At 48.8% G+C, this 7,613-nt stretch overlaps 1 pseudogene; it reads left to right on the top strand.

Moving 5' to 3' along the window:
* Positions 1 to 441: 441 nt before the first annotated feature.
* Positions 442 to 1,455, top strand: LOC144160059 (2,3-bisphosphoglycerate-independent phosphoglycerate mutase pseudogene; annotated as a pseudogene).
* The last annotated feature ends 6,158 nt before the right edge of the window (positions 1,456 to 7,613 follow it).

The following is a 7,613-nucleotide window of genomic DNA, read 5'->3' as shown; positions in this document are numbered from 1 at the left end:
GCACCAGTTTCCCGAAGGAAGTCCAGAAGAGAGTGGTGGTAGGGCCCCCACAGCCATTGCTGCAGATCGGGAGGTCTCCCAGCATGTAGGCCTGTGCCGCGAAGGTGTCGTTATCTCGCTTCAGTCAGGGAGGGGCACGTCCATAACAAGTGATTAGTGTCAGCATCTTCGGCAGGAGCCGTACAGAGAAGCTGTTGTCGGTAAACGGGGCATGGTATCGTGGTGGGCACACCCGGGTTACCGCAGGAGAGAGGGCCACCCCAACTCGAAGTCTACGCAGCAGGACCTCCTCCCAGCGAGCGAGCCAACTGGGAAGGCCTGTTCCACACGGTGGAATGGGAGAGCGTGTGGCGCGACGCAGATCTTCCTTCCGTTGGACAAAATGTTCATGTGGGTCAGTTGTCAGCAAGGGCAGCTTTCGCGGAACAGACGTAAGGTGACATGAACTATCCACTTGCCCTCGCACCTATCGCAGGAACTATTGGCGTGCAGTCGCACATAAACCACATCTTCGCACTCCTGGAGCGTGCCAAGAAAAACGTCGTGCCTCACACGTTTATCCATCTTTTCGGCGACGGCAGGCATCCGAGCCCCATAAGTGCCACCAAGTACGCGCAGTGGGTCCTTGACCACATTTCTCAGATCAAGTATGGCTCCTTGGCCGGTACTGCGCCATGGACCGGGACAAGAGGGAAGAGCGTAACAAGATCGCCCTTAAAGGTCTCTCCCAGGGAATCGGAGACTCCGTGAAAGCAGACGACCTTATCAAGCCCATCCAGAGCCTGTACGATGCACCCAAACCCCAACGGCTGACGGACGCATTCTTCAAGCCGATCATCGTAGACCCCAGTGGCCGCATCGGGGATGGCGACACCCTAGTCTTCTGCAATTTCCGCGCAGATCGATCCAGTCAGCTCACCGAAGCGTTTGGTACGTATCAAGATCAACTTTGATATTATCTTCATTCCCAAAGATCCCAAGCTGTTTACGATGACCTAGTACAAGAAAGAGTTGCCTTTTGAGAATTTCTACCCCCCCAACTGTGCCGGAGAATGTGCTTGCAGAATGGCTCGCTGCTAAGGGCAAGACGCAGTTCCACTGTACCGAAACTGAGAAGTATGCCCACGTGACTTTCTTCTTCAACGGCGGTCGGGAAAAAGCTTTTGAGAACGAAGAATGCTCCCTCGTGGCATCGCCAAAGGTGGCCACTTACGACTTGATGCCCGAGGTAAGCAGCAAATGGGTAGCCGACGAAATGGTCAGAGTCATCACCGATAAGAAGCATCCGTTTGTCATGTGCAACTTTGCTCCCCTGACATGGTGGGGCACACTGGTGTCTACGAGGCAGCCATCAAGGGTGGGGAGGCCACCGACATTGGCATAGGCCGAATTAGAGACACCTGTGTCAAGAACGGCTACGTGTTGCTTGTCACTGCCAGTCGCCCTGGGCCGTGATGCGTTACTGAGGGTATTACGCCTGATCCACGACAGTCGGAGAGGCCAGGGGTAGGTGTCCAGTATTTTACTAATGTCTCTTGAGCCAGACGAGTTGGAGGCTACGCGGCGCAATGCCCGCATGGCCGCCGTTGAATCCGTGTAAAGTTGTACACTGGAACTTCCAGGGGGCTTGGCAAAGGGCCGCCATTAGCGCCTGCAGTCCGTCCCGGATGGCTGTGAAATCCGCCAGAAGGTAAGGTGCGGAGTGTTTCATAAAGGCCGGTTTGATTCGCTTCTGAATCATCAGAGGGATATTTCATCGCTCTAGTTAAAATTCCGTCTTGGGCCCCAGCGTCCACAAACGCCTCTACAACCTTGGGCTGGTTCACAGCCGCCAGTACTATAGTATGCCCGCGGAATGCGCGTCTGCCTTTCCGGTCGACCGAATGTGGAGTCTAGTGAGCGGCTGGTTGTCGGTCACTTGATGGTTAAGCCAGGGCGGCCTAGTTACCGGGTGGGCTGCTAAGGCGGGTAGTGAACAGTCCACGTAGATCGCCAACACCGCTGCCTCAGCAACAAAATTGTTTGTGCTTACGGGCGGAGCGACGTTGATGTACAAGCTCATCCAGGATGTTGAGTTGAGCTTCTGCCTGCTACCGAATATGCATCATGGTGGCGGTAGTCGGCCGTGTTCACATAAATAATGTCCGGTCTGATGGGGAGTCGCTTAGTAGGCGCGCGTAACCTTTGCTCCCGCCGCTCCCGATGGTAAGTGGAATACATAATGCGCGGAAGAGGGCGTACCAGGATGTCAGCATGGATATTCTGGGGAATCTGAAGCTTACGGTCGGTGACGTAAGCCGAGCCTGCCCAGACTGTGCCGTTCAGTAGAGGTGCCCGACAGCCGTGGCAGCGGGCCTCTGCGATGGGCCTCCACCAGCTCCTCCGTGAGGCATACAAGGAGACCTGCAATGCGGCCTTGTACATAGGCTTTCCGGATATGAATTTTTTTTAAGTTGAGTGGGAGTGACCTGAAAGAAGGGGAGTGAGTATGGGATGCGGCTTATCACGAAAGCTTGTCCCAGTCGCATTCTGTCCTCCTTCTTAAGCACTCCGTTCCAGGCGGTTACGTGTCGAATTAGGTTGATTGTTTGGTTCACATGCGAAAGTGAACTGCAAGATGTACTGAGTGTTACCCCTGTTATGACGGCTTAGTAGATCTAGTGTCTGTATGCTGCTCACCACCGGGACAGCGATGTCAGCGATTGTAATTTGTATATCCGGGAGGGATTTGAAGCTGCCTTTTGCCGGTGATGAGGAGTTCAGATTTGGTAGGGGAGCAGTCAAGTCCGGCTGCACGCGCTTCCTCGATAACAATTAGTACTCCAGTTTTTAAAGTGTCCGCTATGTGTGCATTGCTGTCTCCAGTCATTCAGAGAGTGGTGTCGTCTGAGAGAGAATAATTTATTCAATGAAAGGAAAACACAGAGAGGTCGGCCTGATCGTGTAGTCTCTGACCTGCTATTCTGTGGGAGGGGGAGGGGGAAAAGAGCACAAATAAAGAGGGTTACAGGTATGATGATTGACATAGAGGTGATAGTATAAGTATATACAAAATACCTATGCCATGTACAGTACATGTTCAATAGTTCACCACAACGGGATTGGGCTACAACCTAGCTGCCAAAGTACTCCTTTTTAATTAAGAATGCCAGCACTGCCTTGACGGCCTTCTTTGAACACTGCGGGCCTGGCCAAGGTCCCAGCAGGACGTGCTCAGACAACGCCCGATTGTCCAACCGGTCCAACGACGTTGCTAACTTTCCACGGTAATGCGCGTAGCGGGGAAAGTTGCAAGGCACATGTTCAATAGTCTCCGGTATGTGACACGGTTCACAGTCAGGGTCACTCGAACGACCGACGAGGTGTTGGTAGCGATGAGTAAAAGCTACGCCGAGCCGCAGTTGATGGAACAGCGACGAGTAGCTTCGCTGAGTCCCTGGGGGCATCCGGAACCTGCAATCAGGGTCCAGTAGATGGAGCCTTCTGTGGTGGTGGTCAGGGTGGGCCTAGTAATTTGTCGGGGTGTCGTGGAGAACAGCGGTGAGAACAGCAGTTGTAAAGGCTGAAGTGAAGGATGGGTTGTTAAAAAAAAGAGGAAAGATAGTGGACGGCGCCCTGAGGTGTGCCAACGGAGGGAATATTGATAGGGTCCGAGGTTATGTCTACAACCTGAATAACCGTTGTACTGGGCGTGTGGTAGCTTCGCACGTAGTCGTAGGCGCGTTCTCCCGGGGATACGGTAGTTAGTCCATGCAAGATAGCCACATAGGAGACACGGTCAAAGGCCTTCATAAGGTCCAATGCAAGGATAGGAGCCGTATCCACTTAGATGTTGGAATGATGACTCCGTGAAATAATTGCAGGTGGGTATCATGGGTGGATAATCCAGAGCGAAAGTGAATTATTGAATGAGGGAAGGCACTTATGGAGGTGAGATGTTTCGTGAGACGTGCATGGATGATGTGTTCGAGGACTTTCCTCTTGCACGACGTAAGTGTAATCGGCCTGATGTGATCAATGCTGAGAAATTTTTCTGCACACTAAACTTTTTTACACCCTTTTAGCCAAAAAGTGTGTAGCATAAGTGGAAAAGGGTGTTGGGAGGCCTTTACACCCTTTTTCTTCCATCTCAACACCCTTTTCCTAGCTCTACACCCTTTTTGTGTGAAAAAAAGGGTGTTGATCAACTTCAACACCCTTGGTTTTTCTTAGAATGTTGAAAGGGTGTGGAAAAAGTGTTCAGCTGTTATTGAATAAGGCCATGTTTGGGTGCATAATTGCACTGTAAAGAAGAAGACATCCCCTCATATACTCCTCTACTTGCAAGAAATTTTCAAACGCAAAAAAATATTTGCTTGTATGCAATGATCGCTCGTTTCCACATGCGGTGCACCTCATGCCCCAAGTTTAGCTTTGGCACCTGAAACACCAATTTGAACCTTCAAAATTGGGAAGACTATAGTAGTGTGGCGAAAAGGGTGTTTACCGACTGCAACGCGCTTGGCTTTCTGTAGGGTGTTGAAACGGTGTGAAATAGGTGTTCAGTTGCAAAAAAAGAACAGCGGAGCTGGTGGTTCACCTAGTTTTTTCCGGTGTTGCTAAGTTTTGTTATGAATTTCCTAAGCTTTGCAATGTTCTTGCTAAGCTAGGATGACCGCTGAGGCGTGAGGCCAAGTTTAATCGGATTTTACAAGGCTGTTCCAGTGTGTCCCCCCCCCACTTCCAGGGGATCCAAGGGGGAAACAAGTTAGGTCGGCCCCCAGTTATGCTGTTTCTCCAGCCTTGCACCACCATTGCAAGCTGAGCCAATTTTTTTGCCTTTTAGAATCCAAAAAAGACTAGTATACCTTTAAAATGGTACAGTAAGAGGTGCGCGTATACGCATACGCCCCTTGTGCTCACACTCTAAAAAGCTAGAAAGCCGACTTCACTGTTATAATACCCTATCTGCGGTGGTGCGCCCTTTACAGGTGCCGCAGTTTTTTTTCTTTGTATTTTTTTGCTAACGCCATGGAAACTAGCTCAAACTTAAAGGAGCCATGAAGAGAAAACACAAGTTTGGTTCATTCAAAAGATTGTCTCGTTAGAATCATACTGACACCACTTTTAACGTAAACTTCGCTCAAATAAGCTACATAATTAGGAAAAACGGGAATGGTCATGCGACCCACCAGCTCATTTCCCGCAACAGAACCTGTGATGTCACATGGGCTAAGCTCTGCGATTGGCGGAGGCTGGCAGAAGCAGACGCAAATTAGGTAGAGCTTACAAACTAGACGAACGAGCGATTTGCGCTTAAATTTAGGGCACATTCTTTACAAAGCAATAGGAATGATGGGACAAACAGTGGAAGTTACGAAAGCACATGTAAACATAGAAGTACTGATGCGTTCTGCTGTTCGTACTGCGCACAGCATGCTTTGGTTTAGCTGCACAGCACTAGGGGGCTTGGGGTTGTCTCAGACGACACTGGCCGATTGACGCAAGCAACGGTGTCTTACGTGACCCCATTTGTCGAGCGAGCACTGTTATAGGGAACGAATATTTTCTCCCAGAACAAAAACAAGCCAGGTTTAAATGCGGGCAAAAACAAACCAAACGTTTGCCACGGTATGGTGGCGCCATCTAGGTTACGGAACGTAAAGAAACGCGGGAACAAACAAACACCGCTACAGGGTGGAGACAACCTTTGAACGGTCCCGTGCCGCCGCAATTGGGCCAACGGGCTCAACGCGTTATTCTTTTCGTTTCCCACGAGACCTAGCAACGCGAAACAGACAATATGATTCAAACTTCTTCAGTAAACCGCGTTGCGGCGATAATTTTAGCGCGGTTTTGACACAATGACTTGCTTCGGCGGCGAGCGAGCAACCGAACATGGCGGCGCCAGCGTTACGTGTCTCTACCCTGTACGGCGGATGCGTGAATGAAGGTACTCTAGGCTGCAGAGCCGTCGGTTCCCGTGATGTCACTTGGGACCACGAAAACGCACGATTGAGCGGGAAAATCAAAATTTTAACCTAAATTGTTTAATTTCTCAGTGAATAAAGCACCGTTTGTATCCGGACAAGCGCTGGGGGCACTATAAAACACGAAATCTTTCGAATAAAACCAACTTGCATTTTCTCTTCATGGCTCCTTTAAAGAGCTTCACTGGTAATAAATTATGCCAATTCATATTGCTTTAAACATCGTGAGGTACAAAACACCCCCCGCTTGTAGAAAATGTTCAGTCCACCCGTGTAAACAACCTCCAAAGTTGGAGGTCTCTTCACCTTTTTTCTTAGTTGGCGGTCTTTTCTTACACCCTTTTTTTACACCCTCTTTCCTTACGTCCTATTTCTTAGTTTCGAACACCCTAATTTGTAGATTTACACCCTTCTGGAAAAAAGGGTGTTGAAATAATGAACACCCTTTTTGAAGGGCGTTGAGGTGGCGGGGAAGATTTGTTTGGTATTTAATAAAGTTCTATAAGTTATTAAACACAAAAACTACCTCGTGATTAAAACGTTTTTGCAAAACCGCGTTTTGATTTGTAAATTCTCATAGTAAAATCCATAGTTTCAAAATTAGCGCTAAAATATCTGTTTTTTGCGACAAGCCAACCGACTCGATCGGGGAGCTTTCCTCTGCTGGATATAAAAGCAAGAACAGCACATGTATTATTAAGTAAGTATGCACTCCCTGTACCGCTTGCGTTCTATTGGTTTCCTTGCTCAATTCGATCATTTGTGTTCCAACTGTAACTTGTGCGTATTGACTGTTTGTGTTCAATGCTGCGCGCTCCGCCGATTCACATTGCCACTGCGCATGTCATCACCTTAAAAAAAGGGTGTTAAGCATCATCAACACCATTTTATAAGGGTGTTGAGCTCAACACCCTTTTTTTATTCGTACACCCTTTTTTTTCCAAAACACCTTTTAAGGGTGTTAGCCATGGACAAGATTTTTACACCTTTTTCGGCCAAAAAGGGTGTAAAAAAGTTTATTGTGTGGTTTTAGCACGAGGAAGATTTTTGTGTGCTTTCGGGACTTGGGTTGCATGGGCACCGGATGCCCAAAAATGATTAAAACACTTGACAAGAGTTGAGATTGGAGAATCGTCCAAGTTACGTAACATTGTGTTAGTAATTCCGTCTGGTCGTGGGTGTATGGAGTAGAGAAGCTCGTACATCCGCCTCCGGGATATCAGCGTCAAGTTCCCTGATTGAGGGATAGATCCAGTTTCTCCCCCTAGGGTATGTACAAAAACGTGGCCGTGTCAAGGAGTTGTTGGTTCGTACCCGGGAAATTATGGACGATAGCTGTGAGCCGATTAAATTGGGCAATCTTTGATCGCTCAGGGTCTAGAAGATGTGTAACATGCGTTTCATGCTCAAGTGTCCTTTCATTTGGTCAGAGTGTTTAACCCTATTCATGTGCCAATTGAGCAGCATGGGATTCATGTCAGAAGCCGTGAATCCAATATGCTCGACGGGATTTCAGGGTGTAATTGGTGATTATTAAGGCGGGCACCGGTAACTATACGGCCCACCCAGTCCAGGAAAGTGTCAGTCTTAATTTCAGGCTGGGAGTGGTTAGCACAGACGTGGCGGAAATCATCCCAGTTCATT

This window comes from Haemaphysalis longicornis, unplaced genomic scaffold (genome assembly GCF_048455015.1).
Source record: "Haemaphysalis longicornis isolate Haplotype H1 unplaced genomic scaffold, Haemaphysalis longicornis Haplotype H1 scaffold_1, whole genome shotgun sequence".
NCBI classification, from domain to species: Eukaryota; Metazoa; Arthropoda; class Arachnida; order Ixodida; family Ixodidae; genus Haemaphysalis; species Haemaphysalis longicornis.
This window is presented reverse-complemented; position numbering and strand designations above follow the sequence as displayed.